The sequence below is a fragment of the Topomyia yanbarensis genome, chromosome 3, assembly GCF_030247195.1.
Source record: "Topomyia yanbarensis strain Yona2022 chromosome 3, ASM3024719v1, whole genome shotgun sequence".
NCBI lineage: Eukaryota > Metazoa > Arthropoda > Insecta > Diptera > Culicidae > Topomyia > Topomyia yanbarensis.
The window spans coordinates 6,625,618-6,646,372 of NC_080672.1; the positions used below are offsets into that span (position 1 = coordinate 6,625,618).

Here is a 20,755-nt window from a genome sequence, read left to right on the forward strand (position 1 = left end):
GTGATGCCATATGGCATCACTTGCGGGGAATATGTTAACAATACATAGTGTCTGGATTCGGAAAAACGGCTCATGTTTGAAAAAGGAAATGCACAACTCATTATATTCGAATTTGCGTGCAAATCGCAACTCTTTTGATAAGACCCTTTTTCATTTATTTCGAAAATTTAGCAATCTTTTTTAACTTTCATTACTTGTAAAATTTTTCAAGAATCTCAGAAAAAAGTTATAATAAAAACATGATTTTTGGGTGCCTCCCACAAACCACGCGCTTTATTTCACCACCGTTACACTTTGGAGAGTTTGCATGTTTAGCAAATTTTCTCGTAGAATTTTCTATAACTTTGTCGTTAACATCATGACTCTATCTCTAAAGTTATTAGAAATAAATTTTCTATCTCACTTTTAGGTGAATTAATCACAATTCAGTATATATCAAAAGAAGGGGCTTCCATTCTGAAAAAAGTATCCCTAATACACCAAATCACTAAAATCAACCCCTGTATCACAATTAATTTAACGCACTTTGTGGCGCATTGCGACCACTGTGCAAGGGCTGAACCGACTTTGTAAATGAACTATACTTTCAGTCTTATACACTGCTGTAATTTCAGCGAAAAAACGTGTGCACTCTTTACTATGGATGATGAAAATGTACTTCGATGGATTTTGTCTTCATCGCTGCGGGAATGCCATATTCATGGTTTATATTTTATTACCTTTTCAGAATCCGTACTTCATATACATGCATAAAAAGGATAAGGTAAATTACGTAGTGCCTCGGTAGAAAGATATTTGATATAACTTTCTAATAAACCCATAAACCACAATGTTATCGGAAGAATTCATTCATAACTTCCGCACCAAACAATACAGCGACCGGCAATTTCCACACTGGAAAAATTGTGTTCTACAGACTGTATGAATTGTGCGCAAAGTGTGAAGAGTCACGATACCGCTAAACATGTCATCTTCCGTTTAGTTGTTAAGTTTTACCTCTCTCTGGACAATATTGTTGACGTAAATCAGAGCCGCTTTGCGTCAGTTATTGATTAGAGATGCAACGCGAAACAATCTCAGCATGTATTTCAATGTGCGACACAGTGATCGTCTTTTATGGCCACACCATCTGTATAAAACAGAATCTGCGTCAATAATCACATTCCCTATCAGCGACAAATTATGACAGAAATTGGCTTGTTCTTCGTTTACTTTATCAATTTGCCATTCGTGAATTAAGTGTGATGTTTAAGCTTTCAATCGCCAACTAATTCTGCTGATTATAATTTTGATACCTTATCGATCGTACGTGATGTAGCTCAACCATGACCACCACAATGTTGACATTCCCATACAGTGCGTCTTCGCTCTGCCGGCATCGGTCAGTACACAAATACCATACTGTATTAGTATTCATTAGTCGGTATGGTCTCTCGTTCACTTCTACATTCAGTGACGCTCGAAAAGTTACTTCTTTCTGCAATGTGATTTTCTATGACACAAACCGGTTCACATCTGCAACGAAGAAAGAAATTCTTTGAATTGCAATTAAACACGCTTAGCAATTTAGTAGCTCCACTCCGTTACGTGCTTAGTTGTTCCATAGCGCTGCTGGTATCTCGTTGGAAATCGGGGCTGTTATATCGTTGGTCGTGTGCTACTTTTTTCCATGCCGTTTCGAAAAACCTGCAACTTTGGAAGAAGTTATCAGTGTTCTGTGATGGCTAGGCCATTGATATTCCACTACAGATGTTCGTGACGAGTTAACGTTGTGCCTAAACTGTCGATAAAGCGTAATGCAAAATGAAACAGAGAGGGAAACGACGAGTTTTGCTGCACGGAATAGTACTTATACTGAATTGTCGCCTACAAGTAGGTTTTTTGTTGTTCTTTTTTATTGGGGGTTTTTCCTCATAGATATTCATTTTTTTCGGATTTACTTAGCGCAAATGTTGGAATCCCGGTCGGTTTTACGCTATGCGAGTGTTCTAGTAACACACACGTAGTAGTAAGTTGATGTGTCTCGGATTGTTTCTTTATTAAAAGGTTGCGTAGTCAAAATTTTCAAAATAAACCCAGTGTATGTGCAATCAAATAGAAAAGTGTGTTTAGGGAAGAAGTGAATATTTAATATTGTCTGCAGCGTGATTGTTAACATTAAAAGTAGGTGCAATAGTAGAAAACGGATGAGTTTCCGAGATCAGTACTTCAGAAGTGGAACCAGCAGCGGTCTAGGTCAGAGATCACTCGCACCTGATCGATTTGGCCAACAACTGCGAAAATGTAGCAAACGTTGGTGACATCGATTTTATCGGCGACAATATTCCCGTTTTTATAATAAAGTCATTTTTTCAACATTCAAGTGTTTCTCGCGAATTTGTTATTCTTCTAATAGACATAACCAAGATAGTTGATAAAAAATTTCAACTTAATTTCCAGAACATAAATTGAGATCGGAAATTTTACAGTAAATGTGCATAAAACCTAATATAGTTATAAAATTCCAATAGTTGTTGTTAAATTAGCGTACAAGTGCATCATATGCAACACATTGATAAAATTCGGCAATTTTTAAACGGATTGCTGCGGCGGCGGAACAAATCGCCCGGTTTTTATGCAGAAGGTTACATTTGAAATATGTACCCGATTTTTACATTCTAATACAGCGGTTCTCAACCTTTTTCGTACCACGGACCCCTTAGAAATCGCCCTGGGTTGCTGCGGACGCCCCGGATAATCATCGATTTTATATGCTATCAATACGTTATTTTCAGTTTGTTAGGAAACAAGATTTGAAATTTCAATATGCACTCGGAAAATATATTTTTCTTCGCGGACGACTTCACGCCCCCCCCCTAGGGGTTTGCGGACCCAGATTGAGAATCACTACTCTAATATATTGGGAACGGATATTACGAAGTATTTTCTACTATTGCGACTTTTATGTTTTGGTCGCCCATATATGTTAACGACCTCAAACGGTTTTTCAATGTACGGTCCATAGCAGATTTATGTGATTGGTGTTATCGCAATTTTTTCATTTGTGGGACGCTTTGTGATTTTTTTTTTACAGAAAAAACAACAATAATCCAATACACTATTTCTATGGAATAGCTCGAGTGAGTGTCAGTCGTCAGAGACGGTCTCCTTCTAGACATGCAATAGACTTTCAGAGATCATTACTCCTATGTCAGAACAAAGGTGAATAGAAACCTCGGCGTCATCATAAGAATAACTAATATTTTTTGCTTGTTCGACCTGTCCTTGAGGTCTCAGTTTCAACCTGGTGTCTCATACGAGCAACTGGTATAACAGAATTGAAACAGTGCAAGCAAGATTCTTTCGTTTTACTCTCGTTGGTCTTTACCGTGGCGCATTCCGACGGAGCTGCCACCATACATTGAGCGTTGCCGGCTGCTGGTGCGTTCTACGTTCGGGCTTGACCGGCACCCGCATTGAACGCTTGGAATTGCCAAGTTGTACATTGAAGGATGATTTTCCACTCCCAGGCATTATCATTCATTGCTACTATGTGCAACTTCAGCTAGTCCAGACCATAAACGGAGTGGCAACCAGGTGTGGTCGCAAACGTTTAATTCATAACTCTGAAATTTGTTTAACCTTTTGCAAAGTTATTTAGTACGATATAATACACATTTTTATCCAATGTATGAGTTTCTAAAGCTTAAAATAATGTATTGATGAAAACTAGATTTAAGAGAAACTTAATAAATATCGTCTTTTAACGCCATCATTAAAGTTGTATGTAACGTCTTCATTAGAGTTGTATGCCATTTTCCATAACATTGCTGAAGGCATCGAGCATTTATCTAAATTTGTTTGAAAAGTTATCTCTCCATAATTACTTCTAGGAGAATTATTTAATTAAAAAACCTGTTGCGTCGAAAGTATTTCACCCCCTCATCCTGGGGACCATTCATAAATTACGTAACGCAAAAATTGCCCAAACGTGACTCCCCCCATGTAACAAATTGCCACAAATTTCTTCATCCCCCCCTCCCCTGTTACGTAACAAATTCCTAGAAAAAAATTTTTTTTCTTCGGTGAAAACATGTTACGTAACGATCTAGCTAACTCCCCCTCCCCCCTATGTCACAACATGTCACAACTTGTTGTACCCCCTCCCCTCCCCCTAAAAGCGTTACGTAATTTATGAATGGTCCCCTGACGGCAGATCAACGGTGTCAAAAATAAAAATCACAATTTGATAAAAAAAAAAGGGTATACTAGTCACCAGGTGGCGTGATTGTGGGGACGGGGCCTCAGAAAATGCGTTGTGTATGTTGGAAAGAATCTTCAATGTTACTGTTTTGACATTCGTTTACGATTTTGAAATTCTATGATCTTGGCCGTTTGTCGAACGGTGTGATGCATCTAATGCAATGGGATGATTCAAAAACAGTGAATGTATTATTAATAATAAAAATTGTAATTGTAATAAATGTATTAAATAAAATTTATGTGCCAAAATATTAATTAACAGTGCATATAATGAAATTAATAAATGTGAAGTATATAATTGATGTAACTATAATACATTTAATGAATGTAATATAACGAGTATTATCAAGATTTAATTGAATCAAGTATTGCTGCATGCACCTAATATTATAATTAATTGTTATAAAACATGCTTTGCAACTTGTCGTAGATAAAGCCACGCATATTTCTCCCGCATGTTGCATGTTTTATTCTGACGGCCGTATACTAACAAATATGTTATATTTCTCCCTAAAGAGAAAATTCCATAATCATTGCATGCGAATACGAAGCACAAATTCGTCGACTTACTAAAACTAAAATAGTTCGTTCAATCTAAATATATGTCAACTCCATTGACGTCACTAGGCGAATGCCATCTAATCAACGAACATGTGCGCTATTACATACGACATAAAATGTGCAATTTCGAGAAATATACTACGGCGTGCAATAAAATATGATAGGAAATAATCTAAACCACATTACCATGCTGGTTCGTTTTCATCGGTAGGTCTGATGCTAACGAATCGGGCATACGAAAATTAGATGATAAGGAACACGGTCAAAGTTAGTCGACCACCGCCGCTGCACATAGTATTAAATTAAGCTAAAATGTCGTAATGCTATAAAGCCTCTACAAATGAGAACAAAAACTGATATTGATTGCACATTTTAAACAAAATTCCTTCAAAGTATGATAATAGCGCTCGTTTTTATCGTATTGACCGAGTCTTCGGTGCACTTATGTTTTGTAAATAAAATAATAAGTGGACCGAAAACTCCGAAGCGATTTGGTGTGACCATGCGCTTCTATAAGATTGCGAACGGTTTTGCCCACTTTTATTACTATTTAGTGTGAAATAGATTTTATTCTATACGTAGTATTAAATTATTTCGTTTCTTGCGTAATTTTCTAAATAAAAGCATTTCGTGACAGAACATAAATTTCTATGTCATACTTGCCAATGTCCATATTGGACACTCAAGAAATCTATATATTCATAATTTTAATTGTTACAAATGATCCACTGCTTATAGGATTTCTAATGAATATATTAACAGTTGAAAGCTTTCTTGAAGCTTCATGAAAATGGTCTTTTACGAACTTCATTTGTACAAGACCCATGTTTTTATCAAAATCATTGCGTTATTTAAATAAATAATGCAAGATGCAGTAAATTTAATAACGTATTACTATAAACAGTATGAACATTTGTGGCCAGTTTCAGGGATTTCGAAATCTGGACCGAATATCATTTGCAAAAGCAATATACGATGATAACATGGGCCCATGTGGACACTTTAGACCGATTAACAATTTCCCAGAATCTGGTTTCTAGAACCGAAGGCGAAGACGTTTAGTATGTCTATGCCATATGAGCACATCACATTTCGTACCCTTGATGATTCATGAGAACTGCAATCACAACTAATGAAATCCGGACACGTGTTGAAATTGACCGCTTTCGAAAACTCTGAAATCCAGTTCCGGATTTCCCTACACTCTTATCATATGACACATCGAATAGATTTTTAGTTGTAGCTATAAGGACTACTGTAGACCTATTACGACCGGTTTCGGGTATTCCGGTAACCGGTTTGCGGAACGAAATTTTTTTTTAGTTCTTGAATCATGGCTATTGCTAAGAATTTCAGTTTATTAGTATTTTTTAGTTTTTTGTGTTCTGGATTCTCTTCTTCAGTAACTAAAACCAGAGTTGGATGCTAGTTAGATAAGTCCAAACCAGCACCAAATTATTGCTAATGAGGCACTAAAATCCAAAAAATCACACGTCTTGCATGAACGCTAATCAACTGGCTGACATCAAGTGGGGTGTCTCGATAGTAAACACAGAATTTCTGTTTGCCGACGAGGAATATGAACCGGAATCGTCTTTTGGTATAAAAACCGAACGCCTGATACTATGCTTGTTTTGGATTCTCTTCATCAGTAACTAACAACAACTTAATGCTAGTTAACTTAACCATTACCAAATTGACGCTAGTTAGATACTAAAATCCAAACTTGACCAACATTTTTCCCATTTGTGGATTTTTACATTTTCGATATCCGGAACCTAGTTGTTTGTTCGTTTGTATTATTCCAGCTTTAACCGCTTGAGTCATTCGTTGATTACGGTTCGTCTCAATACATATCATTTTACATACATTTTAACGACATTAAATTAGCTAGAGATTACTGGGTAGGGAAAGTTCTGCAAATTTAGAGCCATAGTACTCCAGTGAGAGCAAGAATGTGAAGTATACAGATCGGGAAACTAGAAGTGGCAAGATCATTAGAACAGACTATCATTTTACAAATAGTGTGGTAATGTATTATAACAAAATGTTCCATGAATCGGTCTTAAAATGTGGGGTACGGAAGGCATCAAATGTTATTGCATTCCTTATAGACGATCAAGTTGATGTTTTAAATGTGCCGTTTGACAAAGGAATTAAAAATCCATCGGTCCTGGGAACCGGAACCCGGAATACCCGCAACTGTTCGTAAAATATTAGCGTGTGTCCGGAAAATATCAAAATTGAACGCAGTACTCATAGATCATCATGGTGATGTTATTTCAAGAGACTTATAAGACTATTAAAAATAATCTTCAAGCCAAGACAATGCGAATCAGCTAGTGGCTTAAACTCATTGATTCCTGAACCATGAATAAGAATAAATAGTAAGAAAAGCTAGAATAAAAAGATATAATTAACTATACTTAATGCAATGAACTACTATTGCAACTTTTTTCGATATATTTTATTGAAATAAAACATGGTAATTCAGTGAAACTGAAAATCGCTATATTTTCAAATGAGTTGTGCGAGTGGTTCAGGTTGTAGTTGGAGCATTGGCTTAAATATTTTGATTTTGCTTGTATTTTTAAAATCCGGTTCAAGTACGATAAACTTTTTTCTTGCCACTCTAGTCATCACTGATTTTTTTTAATGCAGATTTCGAAGTTTCTAAGCTACATGATACGGTTTTTTGTTCAGCTCTATATTTACGAATGATGAGGGAAATTTTGCTACCCCGGGAAACACGGCATATATTGTTTCTTGAGCTTGAGCTTGTGCGACCACCCCTGGCTGCTACTTCGTTATCGATTGGGACTAGCTGAAGTTGCACAGGGAATCAGTAGATAATTATGCTTGGGATTAGCGAAACATCTTTCAATGTGCAACTCCTGGTAATCCTAAAGTGTTTCTGATCAATACCGGCGCCCGAACGTAGATCGCGGAAGGAAAGGGAAGGAATTGTTAGTCCGATACTTGCTTTTGCTAGAGGCCGTATATACTACTGCGCACTCCACAATTATCACGGGAGGAGGATATTTTTGTTAGTAGAAGTTGGATATACTTCTTCTTTACCGACGCCAGAGAGGTGATTCCACTACCTGGACTAGATATCGATCCACCAATTTCATGGACCGGGGACCAACGGCTTTACTTCCCTTCCGAAGGAAGACGTGACCACAGATTTTTTCACCTCAGAAAAATCTCAACGACCTCGGCTGGAATTGAACCCAGGCCAACTGGAATGAGTGGCGGTCACGCTTACCACTCAACCACCGGCGCCGTCACGGCATATATTGTTTCTTGATTCTCAAAATAGATCGCGGCACTTTGAGCGAGGGAGAAAAAGCACACCTCACGCCTCCCACAATGAATATCGATTTACGACGATGGGCGGCGATATTGGTCGATGGGTTCGCGTGCTTCTCAAGTAATCGTTGATCACCGACAATGATTGCATGCATGAGGTGACCGATCCCGGATGTTGCGAATAACGATTCAGATTCCAGGGACCCCAATGTATTTCTCGTACTCCTCAACAAGCGACAGTGTGTTCAAATCATAAAATTGATACTACAACTTTGTGAACTAATGTAGCAAGCAATTTTTTTTTTGAAAGCTGCATTTATGCGATGGACAATACAAATTTAAATCCTCGCTTTTTTTTGGATTTTGTGGTTTGAAACCAACAAGCATGTTACACAATTGTTATTCTACCATCATAAGACACATTACATAAAATTCCTTGAAAACTGTAGTATTACTCATAATTTGTGAAGTTAGAGTACTAAATTTGGTTCTGACATCCTTGGATTGAAATTCAGGTAAAATATCGAACCCTGATTGAATAAAGTTTTATGTCAGGCACATGTAAAAAATCGAATATATCACGACTAAATTCCTAATTTCATTCCATTGGGAGGAAAGCTACGGATCAACTCCTATTTTTCTATGACAGCAAATAACATGAGCCACAAATCCTACTCGTTTTTGTAAGCCCTTTAATGACTTTTTATTTGAGGTAACACTTCTCTTCTTTAATTTCGTATCATCTATATTATTTTTCTATTTGTTTTAGTGATGCTTATTACTGAAAAAATCATCCGACGTCAAATGCAAAAATGATGAGTAGGGGAGACCGGGGCTAGTTAGCTGTGTTTTCCGTTTTCATTTTTAACTTATTTAATTTAGGTAGATCTTGCAAAATAGAATACGTTACATGTTGGCAACATCTCTGAGTTTTATTAAAATTTGATGCATTTTTAGAAACAAAAATATGTGATGTGGAAAAGCCGCCAACTTATCCCAGCCCCGGGATAAGTTGGCGGTATATATGGGGTAAGATAGCGTAATGTCAGAATATAAGGAATACAATAAAAAATCAATTACATCACGGGTCCTTATGAAATGTGCTGATTGTAATTTCAACAAAACTGTATATTATTCGACGCTTGTCATTATATTTCAGTCTCAATACCCCGGTATTTTGACTTCGACGCGTACTCCATATTCAAAAACAAATTTTTTCAATTCTTCGGGCGATTGGCTGAAGTAAATGTCCACTGCATTTACAAGATATACGAAAAAAAAGATTCTCTTACTTTGGAGTGACTGTAAATAGTAGTGCCAACTTGCCCCACATATTTTATTAACAAGAATTTAAAAATTACTTTCGTTTAAGCATATCTGTATTATCTGTACGGAGATTGAAACTTTTTCTGCGCACAATCGAAAAATATTATCATTCGGGGAATAGATTAATATCACTTTAAATAACACAAAATGTTTAAAATTAAGAAAATTTACATAGTATGCTCTAAAACACAATATCTCCCACAACTTCTACAAAACAAATTCTTTTGTAACAAAAACACATTGGATAATGTGTTTCACATTACTTGCGTTACACAACGAGAGGCAGCGCTATATGCCTAATAGAAACGTAGAAAAGAGGATTCCACCAATTTTCCGCAACGGCCAACTAGTCCCGGGATACCCCAATATCAATATTTGTAGCTTTCAAGGAATTTCATGCTATAGTATTCTGGTAATAGTAGCGTAACAATTGTATAAAAATAGTTTGGCACCCACTTCAATAAATTTTGCACCATCTTGATATCATTTTGGTGTCAGTTTGTATAGAAATTTTCTGTGGTGGTCCTGAACCTAAATTTCGATAAAAAAAATACTTATAGTAGCGTTATACAGTTTCTTTACTGAGATTTTTTTTTTTTCAATTCAATTGACACACGCGCACAGATACTAGTGAACTGCAAGGGAAATGGAAGAGTTCAACGAACTAGTCGCTACAGCTGATAGTTCGTATAATGCATCCTACCAGTCGCCTCGTAGAGTATGCTAAATTCAGGGTCTATCTCCAGCACACCCTTGTTCAAAAACAGAAGATGCCTGCTTATGGACGACAAAACCTATGTCAAGATGGATTTCGGGCGGGTTCCTGGACCAAAGTTGTATCTGGCCACAGTGCGGGATGCAATCTCCAGCAAATTCAAGTTGGTTTTCGTCGATAAATTTGTACGGAAACTGATGTTCTGGCAAGAAATTTGCAACTGCTGACAGACAATCAAGGTTTTCATCATTATAAAAATGGTGGACTCGAAGCTGTGAAATTCCACCAGGATTCGCCCTTAAATCGTGAATAACCATCTTCGATTCCGTTCAAACTGTATACTGTGCCGGTGAACATGAAAGACTAAACATTTTGAGTCAAGAGCAATATTTAATCGGGCGTAGAAGTTTCTGCATGCAGCGTTTAAAAACAAGCTAAAAAACCTATTTTAATCCACCTAGCGGTGCAATTGTGCCTTTCTCAATCATGAATCACGAGAATGTGTGCGTTGTTTATACTCATTAAAAACTTTTAAATGCATATATTACATTTTATTATCATACATCACATGACAACTATATACAGGAAAATAAATCATTATTCGAGTTCTAAAATTTTGAAAAAGAAAAAACAGCCACGGTAATATTGAACTGAAAAAAGGTGCGAAATCGGCAAAGTCCCAAAAAGTCGATTTTTATAAAAAAATTTTTCGAGATAACATTAAATCTCGACGTTTCATGCATTTTAAAGATGTTTGGCATCAAAAATACGAATTCGATTTCTGAAATTTCATGGGGTCCCCCCTTTGAAAAAAAATTTTGAGTTCCGGCTTATATGGGAATTTCATGTGTGACCGGACCGTTCAGTCTATATTTCCGGAACCATACAAGCGATCCGTGCGAAATTTTACAGACATCTGTGGGGATAATATAGCTATCATTTGGGACTAAGTTTGTGAAAATCGGCCCAACCATTTTCGAGAAACTGATATGAGTTTGCTAGTTATGAAAGATGGCCGCTTTTCCCGGGCACTTCTGGAACCGTCTATGGTGGTCAATGTAGTCAACGAAAGTTTGTTTGGCCGTCGGTGACCTAGAACTGCAAAGTTAAGTTATTTGAGAGACATTTTAGCGAAATTTTTACCTTTTTTGCTTCCATCGGGGTATCGGTTTGAATCACAATTTGCTATGTGATCGCACGCCACAACCCGTAACTCCGGAACCGGAAGTCGGTTGGGGATAAAATTTAATAGCCACTTACGGGGACGCAATACCTTTCATTTGAGGTCAAGTTTAGTCGAATCGGTCTAGCCATCTCCGAGAAACCGATGTGACTGTTACTCTGAATTTGGATACTTCCGCCGGGGCTTCCGGAACCGATGATGGTGGCCAATGTGACCAAAGAGACTTTGAATGGCTGTTAATGACCTAGTACTACAAATCGAAGCAGTTGTGGTCACATTTTGGAAAAAATTTCACCATTATACATTCATTGCAGAATTTCTTAAAATCGACATTTTCTGCGTGATCGTACTCATCACCCTGTAATTCCGGAACCGGAAGTCGGATCCATTAGAAATTCAATAGCAGCCTATGGGAACGTTGCGCCTTTCATTTGGGACTAAGTTTGTAAAATTCGATTCATCCATCTCTGAGAAAAGTGAGTGAGATTGTGTTCGCGTACACACACACAGACGCACATACACACACACATACATACACACACACATACATACACACACAGACATTTGCCGAACTCGACGAACTGAATCGAATGGTATATGTCACTCGGCCCTCCGGGCCTCCGTTAAAAAGTCGGTTTTCAGAGCAATTGCAATACCTTTCTATTGAGAAAGGCAAAAAGGTGCAAAATCGGCAAAGTCCCAAAAAGTCGATTTCCAAAAAAAAAAAAAAAATTTCGTGATAACATAAAATCTCGACGTTTCATGCATTTTAAAGATGTTTGGCATCAAAAATACGAATTCGATTTTTGAAATTTCATGGGGTCCCCCCTTTGAAAAAAATTTTGAGTTCCGGCTTATATGGGAATTTCATGTGTGACCGGACCGTTCAGTCTATATTTCCGGAACCATACAAGCGATCCGTGCGAAATTTTACAGACATCTGTGGGGATAATAGAGCTATCATTTGGGACTAAGTTTGTGAAAATCGGCCCAACCATTTCCGAGAAACTGATATGAGTTTGCTAGTTATGAAAGATGGCCGCTTTTCCCGGGCACTTCCGGAACCGTCTATAGTGGTCAATGTAGTCAACGAAAGTTTGTTTGGCCGTCGGTGACCTAGAACTGCAAAGTTAAGTTATTTGAGAGACATTTTAGCGAAATTTTTACCTTTTTTGCTTCCATCGGGGTATCGGTTTGAATCACAATTTGCTATGTGATCGCACGCCACAACCCGTAACTCCGGAACCGGAAGTCGGTTGGGGATAAAATTTAATAGCCATTTACGGGGACGCAACATCTTTCATTTGAGACTAAGTTTGGTTGATTCGGTCTAGCCACCTCCGAGAAACCGATGTGACTGTTACTCTGAATTTGGATACTTCCGCCGGGGCTTCCGGAACCGATGATGGTGGCCAATGTGACCAAAGAGACTTTGAATGGCTGTTAATGACCTAGTACTACAAATCGAAGCAGTTGTGGTCACATTTTGGAAAATTTTTCACCATTATACATTCATTGCAGAATTTCTTAAAATCGACGTTTTCTGCGTGATCGTACTCATCACCCTGTAATTCCGGAACCGGAAGTCGGATCCATTAGAAATTCAATAGCAGCCTATGGGAACGTTGCACCTTTCATTTGGGACTAAGTTTGTAAAAATCGGTTCATCCATCTCTGAGAAAAGTGAGTGAGATTGTGTTCGCGTACACACACACAGACGCACATACACACACACATACATACACACACACATACATACACACACACAGACATTTGCCGAACTCGACGAACTGAATCGAATGGTATATGTCACTCGGCCCTCCGGGCCTCCGTTAAAAAGTCGGTTTTCAGAGCAATTGCAATACCTTTCTATTGAGAAAGGCAAAAAGGTTCAAATATCGTATTTTTAACAGCAAACCTAACAAGAACTACCACGAAAACGTTTTTCTGTGTGTGTACACCAAAAAAGAGTTGTGGCATTTCAAACAAAAACAAAAAAATATTTTAAAATCAACTTACAATAAAAACCCATTTGTTTTTACTTTTGATTTCTCAACACATGCTTGAAGAGAAATAAATTATTAAAGAAAACAGTGAATATATGATTAAACTATCTAGTCTGACGCTTCAACTATAAAGTTGAACAATAGTTTAATTGTATTTATGTAGATTTCAAAATGGTTTACAATATCACTTTGATGTCAGAAGGAAAGTTACAGGAAATTGTATGTGCATTCTGAAAACCCCATTATTCTTGATGAAGAAACGCGAATAACTTATGAAAAGGTCGTAATGGAACGAAATTATTATATCTGTTGTAACAAAATTTAAAATATCTTGAAAATGACTACATGGTGAAAAATTGGTTATGAGCATTTTGATTTGAAATAGAAAGTAAATTTATATTTCATAAAAAAATGTGTTTTTCACTGCAAATAGTATGAATTACATAAAATTGTTAAAAGTTATCAAGCAAACCTTAAAATGTGTTCTTTCTTTTAAGGTTTTTGTTCACAAAAAAAAAAAAATTGGCTTTATTTAGTGTATATTGTTTTTGCGAGCAGAACTATTTATTTCATTCAAAGGAACCTAAGGTACTTTGGGTGAAAATAAAAACGTGTTAGTCGATTCAGTCACTTTTCATACAATAATATATCATTTGAACAAAATTTTTTCCTGAATGTTCTCCGCAAATTGTTGAAAATTAAACTTCGAAAAAATGCAATGTTTGAAGACAAGTAGTTCAGTAGATTTGATATTATGATGTACTCTGAACAACAAGTTTTTTACGTGGCGCCTCCGGAGATTCACTGTCACTCGCTCAATTTTCAGTGTTTTTTGTCATGTAATTTTTAGGAAACATTGTTCAATTGTGTAATTATTATGCAGAAATTGAAAAAATATACTAACACTCCATATCGCCACATTTTTTTTAATGTGTCTTTTTACCGAATTTATCATACGAGCCCTCCCCCACCCAAACTTATTCTCGGATAGTCTTGCTGTACAAAATAGGATTTTTTGTTGAAAAGGATGCATGCAAAAGCTTATACACCATTGTGAAAAATTGCTCTGGTGTCTAAATGTAAATTGCCTGAGGAATCTCTCAGCTATATAAGTGAGAGAGTGTATAGTTTTCCTTTTCTGTCCAAACATCACATTGAACCTTATCAAATGAATAACTATGTGAGAGGTCCTAATAGTCGCTAGGCGCTGAACATAACTTTGTGGTATCACAAGCACTCAAGATAGATCGTAATTCATATACTAGGAAGCATGAACCAGTTCACGAATTCATAAATAAATAAATTTTATGAATTATTTTACGGGTATGCATGGTCAGGCGTGACTATTATACTAGGTATCATGAACCAGTTCACGTTTCCATGAATAAGACTCCATGATTTTGTGAACTATTTCACGAGCACGAATGGTGAGTTGTGACTAATATATTAGGAAACATGAATTAGTTCACGTATACACTAATAAGCTTTTATTTTTATTCATTCGTGACAAATGTATTAGATATCATGAATTAGTTTATGATGGTTGAAAGGATTCATGAATAATATTGTGAGTTTCGTGAAACAGTTCACGAGAAAACATGTTTTGGACTTGTTTACGATGATTGAAATAATTCATGAATAATATTCCGAGTTTCGTTGAATAATTCACAAGAAAATATAATTTGAGGAATAATTCACAGCCATGTTCAATTTTTTCTCTTTATATCCTAGAGAACAATTTACTGTGGCAATATCACCATTCAAAACAAATGGAAATTAACCCATTTTCTAAAAGTAAAAAAGTTGGACAATCGTGTGTTTTTAATTTCGCTACTAACTATATGGATAAATATGAATCCTGCTAGACATCATCGGAATAAACCTTTACTTACAAGATTTGCCGGATGCTTGATTTCGATCTTTAACTTTCGACCCATAAATATCTTCTTTTTTATGTTTTGTTGCTGTTTTGATTTTGTTTGATTTCCTCATATTTTCATACAGAAATTGATTAAAAAAATCGTGGAGAAGGACAAGAGTCCACTAGAATTTGGTTCGGGTTTCGAGTTACAGGGCACGGAACGTACCGCTGCACAGTGATGCCGTTCAAAACAAAAGTTGACTAAAACTCGAAATGCTTGCAAATTCTTCTCAAAACCATTAATTTTCTGGTGTAATTAAAATATTCAAAATATATTTATTAAAATGACATAAGTTTTGGAATATTTTTACTTGACAACTTTGCAGCATGAATACGAATTTCATTGATCATAATGCATTCGAATTAACCAGCCTGATTTTTTTGTTGTTCTACACGTCGTTTTTCCTTCTTGTACCATGAGGTACTCTTCATGCATGAATTGCATGAATGAATGAATTTTATGTCTTGATGTTTGTGTGGGATATATCATATTATGAAAAATCATTTTCTAAACAATGGAAACCGACACAAGGTTAAACATCTAAACTTAACATTAGTAGACTACTATATACGACACCTGACGTGACTGGGTATCTAATAGAACAGAGTAATTATTCCACTCACATTGTATCCGTTGTCGACAGAACCCTAGATATTTGCACCTGCGGTCGTTAACCATCCAATACGAGCGTCCGGTGTGTGTGTTCACTCAAGCTAGCGTCACTAATTGATAGATTTCTCATTTAAAAGAAACAACTCACGCGCAGCCAAGCGAAGGTGTCCAAAAATGACCACGAACTGATGTCACAGTCGCAGAGTGCGAGCTTACTGCTGCTGCTGCTGCCTGGCCTAACCCATCCCCCAACCAGACGATAACAACTTGATTGAAAAACAAACACTTGACTCGTCTGATTCTTCGCGGCAGCAGTGTTGTAGTCTTCGTACCATCTGCATTTGGCTCATTGGACGTAGATTGCCCCATTGCCTGCCAACCAGTGGACAGCTGCTAGTCTCGAAAGAACAACGAACTGGCGAGTGACTTTCCTCTGCCTAAATGACACTGTCGGTTAGGGTGGGTTTGAAAAGTTGCGCATCAATCACCATGCGTCTCCTTGGCGTAACCCTCTGGCCTCATTTGTAGCGGAAAATCAAGATTGAGTGAAATCACTGCATAATCCGTTTCTTTTGTTCCCGAAATTGTCGCACTTATTAATCTACGCTTCTGTCGGTTTCGGTTACAACTTGTTTGACCTCCCAATGGCTAAATTCAAACGGTTCAAACCAGAATTACCCGATGCAACCAGATCAACGGATAACCGTATCGCAAGGTAACGCAGGTTTATTTTGAAATATTCGCATTGTGGGAATTTACGATATCAAATTACCGACAAGTGACGGTATTTGACGTCCATCAGACGATAATCCTGTCCTTTGGTGGGGTTATATGTATTTTAAACTTCCAATCGGTCAAGAGAAATGTTAAAAATGAAAATTTTAAAAAAAGCAGACAAAATTCCGTGTATCAACGACAGTAGCTTTAGAAGAAAATTTTGTCACATGCGTCAGCTGTTGATAGAGAAAGAGAAGTCACTCGACATTGTTTAACCACCGCAGCGAATGCTAGGTCTTGTTTGGTCACAAAATGATTTAATAACATTTTTGCACAGACGAACTGTGTGCTGTGACTGACTCGCTCAGGGTTTTCTCTACTGTGACACAATCCAACCAGATGCCCTCTTTGAGACAGAATCCTATTCGAATCTACCAGGATGTAGTCATAGGCTACCACCCGTTTATTGCCCCGCTGCGTTTGCTCTTTGCAGTCAATCTTGTTGTCGACTGTTTGGCGTCGCACGTCCCAACTTATCTCGGCGCTATCTAACGTGTATGCCGCACGCTCTAGTGCCCTTTAGTATGGCGACGACAGAACTGATAGAGCTGTTATCGCTAGTGATCGGCACACAATTGGCTCTGATTGTGGCTTAGAATAAACACTTTCATACACAGGGTTCAGTTTCGTCCGTGCCGTTGACTCATCATCATAATTTAGGGAGTTCGTTTCGGATAAAACTGGAAATGTCAATATTCGTCGTCATCGATTTTCTACAAAAAATAGTCGAAACAATCGTCACCATCAGTTAGTTTAGAACACGTGAGAGTGCTTACCTGTCTAATCTAATCTTCCGTGTTGAAACATCAACTGCAAAATCTCTAGGTTGGCGCATTGCGGAGATTCAAGAGTACATAGAATACTACTAAAGTGTTTATCATTGTTATTTCCTTCTGCCGTTTCGTCTGCATAATTGTAAAGATAATTATGACATGGGGCGGTGATTCTGTTGTTGGCCTATCAAATACCTCAATGCAAGCCGGCGTTTGCACAGCATGGAGCAGTTTGTCAAATCTTATATTGAGCGTAATATTTCCACTGCCTCACAGTGCTGGTTAAAATGATCACGAATAGTATTATTGAATGAGATAGCCATTTCTCAAACAGCAAACCCTTTGTGAACGCTAAGACCCATTTATATAGGAATTTGGATCCTGACACTTGTGTGCCCCAGAGATATTCATTTCAAGATCTACTACAGGGTGTTTGGGTCATGGTTAAGAATCTCGCGAGGGGTGATTTACTGTCATATTTGGAGAAAAAAATCGTTCTACACATACCATCAAATCTCAACCGTTACAGAGTTATTGAACTTTTTGTGTAAAAAACTAGTTTATCTTAAAACAACTCTAACTCAAAAAGTATACCTCGTATTTTAAATCTTTTAGTTTCATTGGAAAGGTGAGAAAATTTTCTATTGAATTGTATTCTCATATCTTTCAGTTATTTAGTTTTAATTAACTTTTAGTTGTAAAGTAGTCTAAAGTTAGTGTTTTTGATGAGGTTTTTGTTAATTTTCTCAAAATAATGAATTATGATTATAGCAATATATATTATCCAAATGTTGGATTTTAGGACGATTCATAATTTGTTCTTCAACATTTTCTTCTCGTTTAGTTGTACTATCACTTCTAAACTTTTCCTGTAAATGAATTGCAAGTTCTTAAAAGACTTTAATAAAAAATATGCTTTATATCGCCATTACCAGGGCTTCATTGGAAAGCTGAGAAAATTTCCTTTCGATGTATGTACAGATATCTTTTAGTTAAGTGTACTAAATGACTTTTCACTAGTAAAATAAGAGTTTTGTAATTATTCTAATTATCAATCAACTAAATTTATCGTCACTATTGTTAATTTGGTCCCCCTTAATATTCACTACAACTTGTTATTTGGCACTTTATCCCTATCGCTGCAATTTAATAGTTAACACAGCATGACCTCATCACAAATGTAGTGAGTTCGAAATCGTTGTTTTTGCATATGAAACGAGAAGATAAAAATGATTTTGCTTCGAAACTAAAAGAGATAATTGAATGGAGTCAACGGAAGAATTGTAGAAGTTGCTGAGGTGCATTAATTCCATGACAATCATGGTGAAGTTTATTATTTACTATTTTAAGAAAATAACGAAAATGCTAATAATAACACTAACTTTAAACTAATTAACTTCTAAAAGAATAATGAATTCACTTAACTGAAAGGTATTAATGCTTTTTTCTCTGCAAAATTTTCCTGGCTTTCGAATAAAACTAAGAAAAGGTACAATAAGTGCCATACTTTTTCAATAAGAGCTAGTATTAGTGAATATGAGATAAAAGTATCCAAGTTCAATAGCCCAAACACATGAAAACAAGACAAGATAAGTGTATCATGTCAAAGAAAAAATTATACAATTCTTCAAGACTAACAATTTGAATTATTAAAATGGTGATGTTAACTATTAAGATTTTCGCGAAGTGAACGAAAAATCGATCAAAATTGTTAAATTTGAAATAATTTAAATTGTGAAAAGATTACTTAAACTCATTAGCTGAAACATTTGAGAACATTTTTCAGTGGACAATTTTCTCACCTATCCAATGGATCTAAAAGATTTGAAATACAAAGTATATTTTTTGAGTTAGAGCTATTTTAAGACAACTAAGTTATTGACACAAAAAGTTCAATAACTTAGTAACGGTTGAGATTTCATGGTATGTGTAGAACGATTTTTTTCTCCAAATATGACAGTCAATCATCCCTCGAGAGGTTCTTAACCATGAACCAAACACCCTGTATAGGCCTCATCTTGCGCATTTTTGCACCGAAGTCATTATATCTATGTTTTTGAAAATACCCATATGAAGACACCCTGTAGCTCATAAATCTTCTTACAAATTGGTTGCCTAAATAACATCATATTACTGAAAAAATAATGATTTTTACTAGTTTTGTCAACCATTTCTGCTATCCGATGTGATTAGCTTCTATTATTAATGTGTATATTAACCCTTTAACGACCAACGCCTTCAAATGGCATTTTTCCATCTATCGGGAAAGTATGCTAATTCAATACATTTGTTGAATATTTTGACCTCAAGTATCTCAAGGTGAGTACAGAAAGGTTTTTAAGAAGAATGTTGAAAGTTCCAGCACAACCTGCTTTCATATTTTTTTTACTTTTTGCCTTTCTCTTGTAGTACGCCTAAGCAATCACTCTGAAATCGACTTTTTAACCTAGGACCGAAAGCCGAGTCTTTTATACCATTTGACTCAGCAAATGTCTCTGTGTGTATGTAGCGAATAATTGCACATCAGTTACTCAGAAATGGCCGAACTGATTTTATCAAAGTGAAGAGTGTGGTCACGAATGAAATTCCCACATACATCGGTTTCAGCATGTTAGCTAAAAGAAGCAAAGCTTAAAAAAATGTGTACTAAATTGTTTGGATTTATAGTTTCAGTTCAGTGATGCCTAATCAATTCCACATTGACCACTTTGGATACCTTCGGGAGAACCGAAAGCTTCGGTAGAGTGGCTAAGTTTCTACATCTGCTTCTTAGAAATGACTGACTCGATTTTCTCAAATTTATTCTCAAATGAAAGCTCCAGTATCCCTATTGACTGCTATCAAATCCCATTAGAATCGGAGTTCTGGTTCCTGTGTTACTGGTTAAAGTATGCGGTAACTTGCGAAATTCCCATACAAACCGGTGTAATCGTTATATTTAAGTGATGCAAAACTAATTGAAAAGAGTTGCTTGAAATTGCTGGTCCTGATCAGAAATTGCAAATCGAAGTCTCTTTGACCACATTAAGAATCGATGAGGATTACGGATGGCCCGAGGAAAAGGCCAAGTTCCGAAGTTTGATTCACACTTGTTTCTCACATATCGCTGACTCGATTCTCACAATCTTTGTTCTAAATAAAGCATATAGTATTTACATTGCGAATTTCATTTGAACGAGATATTGGTTCCAGAGTGATAAGTAAAATCATCCGATCAAACGTTCCCATATAAACCTATACTTTGCATTTCTCTTATAGAATGGTTATGCACTCACTCTGTAAAACGTTCTTATAACAGAGACTCACTTCGTCGAGTTCGGCAAATA

General features: G+C 36.5%; 1 protein-coding gene and 1 long non-coding RNA gene across 21 annotated transcripts in view; one reads left to right on the forward strand and one right to left on the reverse strand.

The window, feature by feature from the left end:
- LOC131688755 (plasma membrane calcium-transporting ATPase 1) overlaps positions 1-20,755 on the forward strand; it is a 163,631-nt gene that overhangs the window by 76,554 nt on the left and 66,322 nt on the right. Inside the window, exon 1 of one of the 20 annotated variants that reach the window (XM_058973261.1) lies at positions 1,720-1,872. The exons of the other annotated variants lie outside the window; for them this stretch is intronic. The gene's annotated coding sequence lies outside the window, so the exon portion shown is untranslated. Of the gene's footprint in view, positions 1-1,719; positions 1,873-20,755 lie in introns of those variants that run through there. 20 annotated transcript variants of the gene reach the window in all.
- LOC131688757 (uncharacterized) lies at positions 1,281-16,016 on the reverse strand. Its single transcript, XR_009305298.1, has 3 exons — positions 15,891-16,016; positions 1,588-1,692; positions 1,281-1,515 (listed from the first exon to the last, which is right to left on the reverse strand). It is a non-coding gene; the product is annotated as an uncharacterized LOC131688757 (long non-coding RNA).